Raw genomic sequence first — 12500 nt, forward strand, 5'->3', positions numbered from 1 at the left:
CAATAATTATTTATTTGCTGAAGGTGAAGTTAAATACTAAGTGAATAATAAGTGAATAGTTGTTTTAGTATAATTACATATTAGTGAATATCAATAAACACAATGATGAACAGAAAAGGTAAAAAAAAAAAACAGTAGGATGTCACAATTTCGTCAAATGTACAGCATAGGACAAAGCACACTAGAATTATCATGATGATTTATGTAATTATACTGAAATTTAAAAAGCAGGATCATCTTTGATGTAATTATTCACATTTTCCTTCATTAACACAAGTCATTTTCATTTTTGAAAAAAAAGAAAGATCATCCAAACAGCCCTAAAATTGAGTAATGTTCAAATAAATGTACCTTTCGTCATCAATAGATCTGGGCCCGGTTGTTCAAAAGCCGATTAACGCTAAAACGTTAAAAATTAACCAAGGAGTTTATTTCTCTACTCCCAAATGCTGTTCAACGCTGATATTTCACAAAATTTTACATTAGAAGAACTCAATCCTGGAAAACAAAAATAAGCAAAAGAAACTTTCACCAAAAATTTGAAAATATGAAACAAGTGTTTACGCTAATCCTGGATTAAGTTAATCGGCTTTCGAACAACCGGGCTTTCTCTTCTTCTGAGATTCAGCCAAACTTGTGACATTTAAACAATCAAAGAAGTTGTCAACCATCTCACACAGCTTTGAGGTTGCTGCTGCTTCAGGGGGACCAAATGCCCGCAGCACTTTAGCCAGTGAGGAACTTAATCCGTTTGATTTCTCGAATGAGTTTTTTGATTTCCAAAATTTCTTCTTTTGATTTCTCAAATGGTTTTTTGATTTCCAAACTTTATCCGTTTGATTTCTCGAATGAGTTACAGGAATTCCCACTTGTGAACCACAGCCCATCTAGCAGTCCTTGCTAGGACGTTAAGTACAGTACCGCTCAAAAGTAAGTTACCACCTCGCGTTGCGTTTCCTGCGCGACGCGATTCGCGTAGCGCGAGAATAATGGAAGCGTAAATTTCTGGCATATATTAGGAACTAATGTGTTACGCGAAATTGATCAATTTCGCGTATAAATTATCTCTGCAGTTGCGTGAGTAAGCGAAGGCGATTTTTGATTTGTTAAATTGTATGGGAGTTGCCTAAATTGCAAACTGCGAATTTGCGAATTGGAGACGACGTTTAAGCTACAGTAAACATGCATCTGGTTTACAAGCGGAAATTCCGATGAAAAATAAATTCTTCACATGCGAACAAGCGATGATTTCGTTGAAACATCGACCATTTGGTGGAAAAAATTCGGCGATCTTCTGTGCAAAGTTAATAAATGCGTGGAGTTGACTTCAAATCGATTCATGCAAGTTTCTTTTCCACACCTTAAATCGATCGTCGATCATGTGTGGGTCTGATTTTCTTCATTTGTTTGGAAATTAGCGATAGACTGTCACAATATCAATAAAAAAATCCACGTCTAAATTGCCATAAGGAAACGACGTTTAAGCGTCAACAAAAACATGCGTCTAGTTTACAAACGAAAATTCCGATGGAAAATAAATTCTTCATACAGGGTGTTTCTAAAACTCATACACGAAGAAGCGACTATTTCGTTGAAACATCGTCCACTTGGTGGAAAAATTCTTACAAAAACAATGTCCATTATGCGTTGCTAAAATTTCTTGCCAACTTCAAACCTTTTGAAGTGTGAAATTTGAAACATACATTCTTTAAATATCCGCAAACATTGAAAACGAAACTTCATGCACAATGAAAGGATGAATTTGTTCTCGACGCTCACACACGACGAACATTAACAGCAACAAATAATAATTACACAGAATAGAACTACAATTAACTTTATTCCAAAACATCCGTTCCACATAACAACAATACGATGATTATTTACAGCTACAGTCAGCAGTACTGTTAGCGTCCACAATCTTAAGTTCGCACTCGATAAGGCATTAATTATCTGAAGCGTTTCATTCTTTGACCATCGGGTTAAAATTTGCGTTTAAAATTTTCAGAACGAGTCTCCAAAAGGAAACACAAACCAAGGATTATTATTATCTTGAAACGCGTAAATAATACGAGAACTTACTTTCCTTACAAAAGCGCTTGATTCACGGTTTGCCGATCGGCGAACGAAGCTTTGTAAACAATGAAATGTGCTCAGAAATTGCCACATTTTTACATACGAAGATACTGCAATTTATCATAGGCATACTCCGAGTTTCTTCGAAAATTGGCCTTTCACAAACACCTTCCACGGTTAAAATTTGAAACAAAAGGACAATTAAAATCGCGCGCAAGCGTCAAGCCACTGCACTTACAGATTTCTTACCATCGCGCGCGACGCGATTCGCGTTGCACCCGAGGGTGGTAACTTACTTTCGAGCGGTACTGTATGGCTGCGCTGTCAGGACAACGAATTCCTGAAAACGGTACATTTCAATGCTTTCAGTGCTTGTACGTCCGTTGTTATTAGACTGTAGCACTTTGGGCGAAACGGAATACTGCGGTCCGGTTGGAAATGTCCTTTTGATCGTACATAGGCGTTCCATTTTTGCTGGTTAGTTACTCTGGTGTGGTTGAATGAAAAGCACTCTTTGGTTAAACAAGTTGAGTCTGTTGAATTCACGCTGAGACTGCGGCATGGTAGCCACCACATGGGTTAAGTTTACATTCTAGGCCTCGCTGCGATAACAGGAAGGTGAGTGATAATTGTTTGTGGGTTTTTCCTTCAGACCTAAGAGATTATCTTCAAAAACATGTGCGTTGTCTGAAGAGCCTTCACATGATCCGGGAATATATTTGGAAAGATTATGGCGTTAACTGGAGGTACTAAAACAAACTCTTTGAGATTAGAAACACAAAATACTCTAACTGCCAATTTAGTTATTTACTCCTGCTGGGTTTTTTTATTTATATCTAGTGTTCCCACTTTGAAAAGAAAAATGGCGAATTTTGATATCAAATACTACAGGAATGAAAGGCCATCAGATGTCATGAATGCGATACAGGTAAAATACGAATAACAAAAGCGTGAATCAACAGTGACTTATGCCCGGTTTATTCGCTGTATTTCGCAAGAGTCGATTTGAATTCCGTATGCTAAGTTCATCTGAATGACTACGTGAGAATCAATTTGGATTGGATCTGCCCACTCATTAATCGCACCTGGCTCAGCCGATAAGAACGTCTATGAGCTTTGTCTATATGAACCGGCTTTGATACAGACATGAGCAGAATCATATCCATAAACTAGTATATTTATAAATGATATACTTTCTTCTCGGCATCCGGTCCGGGGTGTCTGTTATATTTGTCATAGTATGTTTAACTGCTGACACAAGCCGAATATCTCTAATCGATTCCGTCAGCCGAGTTTACTTAATTTGCGTGGACCCAAATCCCAGTTCGAGTTCCCAGCTCACGTGAAGTACGACGTCTGAAACCGGCCTTAGATAACTGACATGTAATTTGCCAGAAGCTAAGTTCGCCCACTGTCAAGTTAGTTTTCTCAGGCACCAATACCTCAATAACTTCGTAACTGGCGAACTATTTTGGACATACTAATCACTTAAATGCCGATTTCAATTATTTTCAGTTCGAGCTCGACAGTGCAAGAAAACTAGTGGGCATTCGCACAATGCAGCTGAGGCTGCGAATGCATCATGATCTGTTAGTCACAAGGTAAGTGTAATGGAGGACACCCAAAAGCTTCCAAAGCCGTTAGTACCGCGAGGAAGTATGAAAAGGGGTTCAATACGTGGAGGAAATGGGCCTCTCAGTTTAATGAAATTGTTATATTTCCCGCTTCTAGTGTGCACGTTTCATTGTTCTTTCTTAGCTTGATTCAAGAGTCTTCTTCTTGCAGTACTATTGACGAAGTCCATTACAGGCTCAAGTGGGTGCACGATTTGGCAGGTCTACCCGACCCCTGTAATTCCTCGTTAGTGTTACCTTTAATAGAATCTGCTAAGAGGCTTCTCAGTGTCCCTGTTAAAAAGAAAGAGCCGGTGACCCCCGAGGCTATTCAGCTTTTAGTTTCTAAGTATGGATCGTCTTCAGCTAGTTTGTCTGACTTACGCGTGCTTACTTTGTGCCTTTTGGGTTATGCAGGGTTTTTTCGCTTTAACGAGTTGGTTCAGTTACGCAGGTGTGACTTTCAGTTTGAAGATTCTTTTATGAGAGTCTTTGTTCATCGAAGTAAGACTGACGTTTACAGGGACGGGGCTTGGGTTGTTATCGCTAAGACCTTCAAGCATACATGTCCTTATTTATTAGTTCAACGATATTTTGCAGCCGCTTCTTTTTCAGCAGACAGTGAAGAATTCATTTTTCGCCCTGTCGTTTTTCTTCGCAGTACCAGAACCTATAAATTGCGCGGGTCTGTTCCTCTGTCTTATACTAGAGCGCGGGAGATAGCGCTTAGTGCTTTCGATTCCATCGGCCTTCCCAAGCAAGACTATGGTCTCCATAGCCTTAGGGCTGGAGGTGCCTCTGCTGCTGCTAATGCTCGAGTGCCTGACAGATTGTTTAAAAGACACGGCCGTTGGAAATCAGACAAGGCAAAAGACGGTTACATTAAGGATAGTGTTCATTCATTGTTGTCGGTTTCGTTGTCACTGGGTATTTAATTTTCCGCATTTCCCGTTCTTTTAGTTCGCACACGGCTCGTGTTGACACACCCCAATTGAGGTTGCTTGTTACATGATAAATGTTTTATATTCGTTTGAGTGGGGTAACGAATTAGAATATAAATGTATTTATCATGGGTTACGTAACCTTTTCTTTGGGGTGTTACATGGTATGCTGTTTTTTGTCGCTTCATTAGCGGCAGGCTATATATATTCGAGTTGTCCTCATTTATATTCATTCGCGTCCTACGACCGTCCCTACGCCCTCAAAATTAAATACCCAGTGATCAGGGGCTTCCTTTACACGTAGTTTTTTGCATGCTGCTACACGAAAAGTTTAGCACGTTTTGTATCTTTACTGATTGATTGTTATACGAGCATAGTTTAGATCATTTTGTTGGATTGTTTTTCTTGCTGTAATTTTGTGCATTTCTGAGTTTTCATTCTGTTTATTGTATTGTTTCCATCCATTCTGTCGATGAAGGCATAATAAAGAGGGTCGCACACGGCTCGTGTTGACACACCCCAATTGAGGTTGCTTGTTACATGATAAATGTTTTATATTCGTTTGAGTGGGGTAACGAATTAGAATATAATTGTTGTTCCAAATATGGTACTTAGCAAATTGAATATTCAGAAGCTTGTTGACCAGCACACAAGGGGCCGTTACACGTTTCAACCCTTATGGGTTTCTGGTTATATATTATCTAGAAGTATATAATGAAAAGAACTGTGTTGAGTTGAGCATGTTCGTTGTTGTAGTGTAGTGGTGATTATGAAGACCCCGAAGTCTATGGATTTGGAGGGTCCGAGTTGGAATACCGGTAAGTGCATAGCACAGTTCTTTGTTTCCTTACTATGTTGTAATGTTGAGCCTGAATGGATAGCAGCATGAAGACAGAAACCGATAAGATGACACAAAACATTAAAAAGATGTGTTGACATTCGTGAAGATAGAGCTTGAGGGAAGGTATAGGTGTCCCCATTCTTTTTGGAGGTTGATAAGGTAGAGTGCATATACAACCAAGGTAAAATGAGGATGACCAATTTAACGTAGGTAAAGACCGACAACATAACCACTCTCCGAAGGTGGTCTTTCAGTAAGGGTGAGAGCTAAGGGGTAATGAATGTTGTCTTTTCCCACAAAAGCTAATTCAGGAATGTTAACATTTATATATTAAGAGATCAAGTGCATAATATGATGACGATGATAGATGATGATGGGTTACAGAGAAGAAGACACTTTGTGTTACAGCGGCGTGTATTTTTCTCAAAGGTATGTACACTGCTGAATGAAAAGGTAAGGAAGTTTATCAAGCCTAATAGCATCAGCGCTGCATTTCACTCACGCTCTCTTAACCCCATTTTTTTTTGGAATATCCCACTTTACCAACGGGGGAAATTGTCGTAAATAGTGGGACTTGAACCTTACTAACACTTTTGATGATATTTCTAACATCAAAAAGACATTTGTTCATTAAACAGTGGTATACAATTCAGATGAAAGATGAAATGGTCGATAAGTTATCAGACTGAGACCAAAAAGCTTCAAGTTTCAAACAGAAATTGAGCATGCAGCCTTTTCAGACCAATCTGGTAATGCACCTGCACAGTTAATTAAGGCTCTTGCAGTGAACAGTCATACCCTAAGTTATTTGTGCCATGTTTCCTGCCAAACGTACATGTGTGCCCTATAGGTAGTTCATTATTGTGTTATTTTGATTCCTTCTCTTAGGGTAGCAACTGGGTCTGGTCAATCGATGGCTACGACAAGTTTCAGGCATTTGGAATATACATGTATATTCACGGTGCTATGGACACATTCTCTCGACAGTTGCTATGGCTTAGAGTATACAGTAGCAACAAAGACCCATTTGTAATTGGCTCTTACTATTTTGACTTCATCAAGGAGGTAAAAGGTACCATGTTTAATAAAAAATGATGATGATATTCAATGTAATTTTTCTTTTGTAAGTGTTTAGTGACGCTGTTTTCTTTTTTGTTTTTGTTCTCTTTTTCTTTATTGTGCGAGCTTCAGATGACTCTTAGGCTACACTTTAATTGTATAATTATGTAAATATTTCACTTAAATAAAGCCATTATTATCAATAAGGTTTTGTATTGATTGCATATGTTTTTCAGCCTTATTGTTATAACAGTTTTCTTGACATTTGCTTTAGTTTTTCCGGTAAGAACTAGAACAGACTATGGCATGGAAGTCAGCATTCTCGCCCAATGTCAGATCTTTTTAAGAAGGCGGCATCAAGATGTCTTTGCGTTTCATAATGTTCATTACAATGGTCGTTCAGAACTGAATCAGGTTGGGTTATGCAGTGTTTAAGTATTCCTAGCCACTTTTTCAGTCTTTACCAACTTATCAAGATAACATGTATTGTCTCTCTCAGACAATCGAAGCTTGGTGGTCCCGTCAGCGTCGATATAACTCACAGTATTGGCTCGATGAAATTCAAGTACGTTTTTAAGATATGTAGTATATTGTGAAGTTGAAGTTTGATGAGTGGAACCTTATGTTTCATCTACAAACGGCAAATAAGATGATTTACTTAACTCAGCTCAAATTAACAAAGGACGCAGATTAAAAATGAACGTACACATTTTAATGCAGCACAAATGACGAATAAAAATAACAACAACTAAACAGCAAAGGAGTTGGGATCATCCAATTACAATTCTGTCACATTATTACTGCAAAAGAAATCGAACTTTTTTAACCAAACTGCTCCGGTTGATGCTTGACTAGAACCTTGTAAAGAAACTGATTGCATTACCTTGCAAGTTAATGTCTCTATTTTGTGTCGCAATGCACGAGTTTTGTTTCTAGGATAGCCGTGCAAGAATTTTTTCGTACACACCCATTCTCTCTCCCCCAGCTCAAAACTGAAGCGATCCATCCCTTAGTTTTCTTAATTTTTCACAGCAATTACAAGAGAACAGCTTTTGGGAGAGTGATGACGTGGTTGATCGGTAAGTAATAAAAGAAAGCTAAAAATGACACGCCAGTTCGCTATCAATTAAACTCGAGAGCGAATCAGCCAATAATCGTTAGTGTCAGGAATATTTGCCATTGGTTTCTTGCCACTGGAATGACATCGTTTTGGGATCAGATCTAGAACGATCCTTTTTCATGCCGTTTTTTGTCATTGACAAAAAGGTTTTTTTTACCGACTTAACGTTTTCTTCTCAGATGGATACTGTTGTACATCTACATCCCTCTAATAGAAAAGGAACTGGCGGACCTAAAAGTGGCTTACAATGTCCACAAAATAAGAAGGCAGAGGGGAAAACTCAGAGCGGATGGGAGTCCCGATGACATGTACTACTTTCCAGAACTATTCGGTAAGAGATGACCCTAGAATGAACAAGGCCGCCTGGTGTAAAACTGACAAACCCTTCACTATTTTTATAAGGTGATGAGGAAGAAGGTTTTGTTCCCTCTGAGAACGACCTGCAACAGATTGGCACACAACATGGCCTTGGAAGATCTCTCCCTCATTACATTCCTGATGAAGTGTGAGCGTTGGCCAACAACTGGTGCAGGAGTCATGATGTGATTATTACCACTGGAAATGCAGCCGTCGTATATAAACATTTGAGGCAGTATTTTGAAGATAACATTAACATGTGAACTTACCGACTCGAATACGAAACGAACCTTTCATGTAATATAACAAACGATTTTTATAGCATAGTCGCTGGTACTTAATTTCTTTACATGCTCTTCTAGCTAGAACCCAGAACTTTCTAAAACTTTAGGATCTCGCCTTTTCCTCATTCCTGGTGCGAAAAAGAAGAGACCCTGGGAACGAGATTGAACTCTTTTAACACATATTTACCCCTGAGGCCTTTCAGAACTGAGTAAATCCAAACGTTTTCCCTGCTGCTTCGACAGGGAACCTGCGCGACCGAACAAACCAAGGATGATCTAGGAGGGAGGGACTGTGTAAGAATGACAGTTCTGAAAGTTTTCCAACCCCAATCGCTATAAAGTGTTATATATCCATTAATGGTAACCTTTTAAAAAGACGAGGACAACAGTTCCTTCCTCTATACCATCGAGATACCGACCTTATCAACAACTATAAACGTGATAACTGTTTACACTGTGTTTAAGAAAACTAGAACACTTGACGCTAATAAGCTAGAAACCCAGTTTGGATCTATTTTCTGTAAAGTGGACAGCGCCCACCATCTTTCCATAGTTTCCTCGTGCAAGAGTAGCAACAGTAAACATGATAACAGTTTAAGAAAACTGAATTTCGTGGGGCTGTCAGGTAAATGTTTAACACAACTATCCATGTCTTTCTCCACTTCCTGGCCTTCACTCTTTCCACAGCATCCTGTCTTTCCACGACAGTGTTGTTGCCTTCCACTTTAACAGCTCCAGATCTTTCTTGGATCTACGCGACAAAAAGGTTTTGAACAGATGTTATTTCTTTTCTGCAAAGTGGACAGCGGCCATGTTCTTCCCATAATTTCATCGCGCAGGAGTAGCAACAATAAACGTGGTAACAGTTTAAGAAAACTGAATTTCGTGGGGCTGTTAGGCAAATGCTGCAACCATCCATGTCGTTCTCCACTTTCTGATCCTCTTTCTCTCTGTCTGCAGCTTTCTGTATTTCTCCCGCAGTGTTGTTACCTTCCACGTGGACAGCTCCAGATCTTTCTTGGCGCTGGGAATAATTCCCTGCATAACATGTTAATATAATAATTTACAATTTAGAAAATCCGCACTTCAACATAAAACACAACAGAAAGCGAAATAAGAGAAGGGCTTTCGCGGTGGAGAGGACTTTACATGTGTGATGGAAAGAAATTTTAAGTTCTGGGGGGGGGAGGGGGGTGTTGGGGAACCTTCCCTACATATGCTATACAGGTGCGTGACGCACCAAATGTGTTGTTCTTAAAGGATTTTAAACATTGTGGCCTTAAGTCAGTTGTGGTTTTCATGGGGAGCGCAAGAGCATATAAAGGAATGTGTCCTTTCCACTCAAAGTCACTAATGTTGAGATGGAGAAGTAACTAAGATATAACATTCAAACTTAATTTCACCAATTCCTTACATTGGCACTATTCCACGAAGCTTAATTATGCTACAACAAATTAAGCCAATGGGAAAATCTGTGACCACAAGGACAGGTCTGAAAGCCGCGCACCTGTGGCTCAGTTGGTTGAGCACCGGACTGTCACGCGGGAGGTCCTGAGTTCAACTTAAATAACTGAAGAGAAAGTGCTGCCTTTGTAACTACATCTGCAAATGGTTAGACTTTCAAGCCTTCTCGGATAAGGACGATAATCCGGAAGTCCCGTCTCACAACCCTTCAATGTTTATAATCCTGTGGGATGTAAAAGAACCCACACACTTGTCGCTAAGAGTAGGGCACGTAGTTCCCGGTTTTGCGGTCTGTCTTCTGTTGTGTATCATGGTTGGAAAGGTAAAAAATGAGCCACAGTAGTTTGCACAAGCTGTTGTGGCACTCTGCCAGCTTGACTGGCAAAGTTAATAACAAAAATGGATTTTCCAGCCCCATGCCTGTATACGGGTGTGGAAAATGGCATGTTGTGATCACAAATAGAGTCAGAAATTGGATAACCAGGCGACATACTCCTATGAAGAATTCCAAAGAAATTTCCTCCTCCCCTCACGATTAAGAAGAGGCAGAGTTACGATTACCACCTTGTTATACTTTATCATGGGAGTTAAACACTAAATTTGTGCATCATATGGCCAGGCAATATAAATGATCTAAAAAGGTTCATCATAAAAATTACCACCAAATCCGTGTCTGGAATGGAATGCGACCTGAAAGTAAGAACAATAAGTAACTAGCGTAAGTATAACATCGTAGTCTTTGAAATTGTCTTTCTCTTTCGTTGTCATAGAATGTAGTTGGAAAAAATACTAAACACAATCACTGCTATTACCATGCGAAGTTTTGTATCTGTACCATTTAACGTATTTTCCCTAACACAGCCTATGCGACAGAAGGATAAAAACAAAAATAATTGAAAACCAACTCAAATTAATGCTTACCTCTCTATCCTCATCCAATTGCCTGTCTTGGATCTCTATGGAAAATGCCAAGTTGGTTCCGGTTAATTACCACGTTAAGGAAGTTTGATTGAGCATTTCTATTAATTTAATTCGGCTGCGTTTTCATCATAGAGGTTTGTCCTTATCAATTTTTTTTTTTGGCAAATCTAGCTTTTAGGCATCTGTTCCTTATTGTTATTCAATATAACAGTTCTTGATTTAAGAACCCCTTAGGTCCTTCAACTGTGAATTCATCATTCACTAACACGTTAGCAGCGCTTCTGGGGAAATTCTCCCCATATGCTTCCCCATTCCAATAAGAATGGTGGAATTTGCTGTATAAATTTCTAAAGAAAAAAAATCCCCGAATGTTAAGATATGAAACTCTTTTCCATTTTAATCACCACTTTCATCGAGGATAACTGACATGCTATATTTACCAGGTAAGTCCAAGGCTGCACAGAAGACATTGCACTGGTGATTTCTTCTGAATGTTTCCAAAGCCGCATTGGAAAGATTTCCTATGCCAAATAACCTGCAAAGTAATAATTTGACGCACCATGTAAACAAAGTCAAGACATTTCAATTTATTTCTTTAATCGGCTTGCCCAGTTCTCTATCGTGATATTATGTGCAACACTTACATGTAGTTCCTTACCCGATAGCAAATTGTATAAAATGACATATCTGTTTTTGTTTTATCGAAAAGAAGACTTTCATTCCAAAATTCCGAAGTTGGACTAGAACTGAAATGAAACAGGGGTGGATGAAACAGTGTTAGAGGATGATCCACTGAAGATATACACCTGCTTGCATTGAAGATTATGGCGTTAACTGGAGGTACTAAAACAAACTCTGCCATCTCCGAATTTAACATCATTGATTCTTTTCCTTTAATTCTTGTGAGAAGAATACAGCAAGCATTGACGATTATAGTTTAACTATTAAATTCTCATTTAGTTTACTTTTTGCCTATAGTTAAGTTACTGCTATTGTGTGTTAGAACAATCACAAAGAAATAAATTAAAGAAATTTTCACCTTTCATCCGAGGATGCAATTTCTAAATCTGTTAGAATGTAACCTGATCCTGTGTTCAAACAAAGGCAAAAGGAACTCACTATCGGGGAGGGTCATGAGTTATAACTTTTGTTTCTGATTTTTTATTCGACTTCCTGTCCCAATGTGGCAAGCTATCCAGTTTATATCCCAGTAGTACTGTTTCCAATGCGTTATGTTTTTGTCTGAGTAATATTGGGTAGGACTCAAACTAATTCTTCATATTTTCATATGTTATTCGCCGTACACTCTCAGCCCAATAACTGAATTGAGGTAAAACTATCTGTGTTGACTCTTTTTGCATCAGTGGGATCCTTTTGCTGCAGTATCGATAATGAACATTCAGAACATTCACCATTATCACTGATCGTAGTTTTGCTTGTTGGGATAGAAGAACTAATCCTCGATCTCTTACTAAACTTGTAAGTCGCAAACAAGTAATCTTCCGTCGAACCTGTGGTATGACCAATGTGAGAACGCGATCGCTTTCTTCCTGAAGTCATCTTCTGCGGAGGGTAAATCTTGACCTTGTCCCACCTCCAGGCCATCATTGTTAATGAACTTTGACCATATACTGGGTATTTCAGGTTCCAATGTGGCACTGGACGGAAATTGTCTCACCAGTTTCACTAGAAGGGATGGTGTCACCCTGAAAGGTAAAGGATGACATCAATCTTGTTAGAGTGTCTTCCTTCTACTCGGACCTTACTCTACGACTAAAAACTTATGAACTACATGACATGGCCTCCCAACGTTCAGGCAACGTG

This window comes from Montipora foliosa, chromosome 5, assembly GCF_036669935.1.
Source record: "Montipora foliosa isolate CH-2021 chromosome 5, ASM3666993v2, whole genome shotgun sequence".
Classification (NCBI taxonomy): domain Eukaryota; kingdom Metazoa; phylum Cnidaria; class Anthozoa; order Scleractinia; family Acroporidae; genus Montipora; species Montipora foliosa.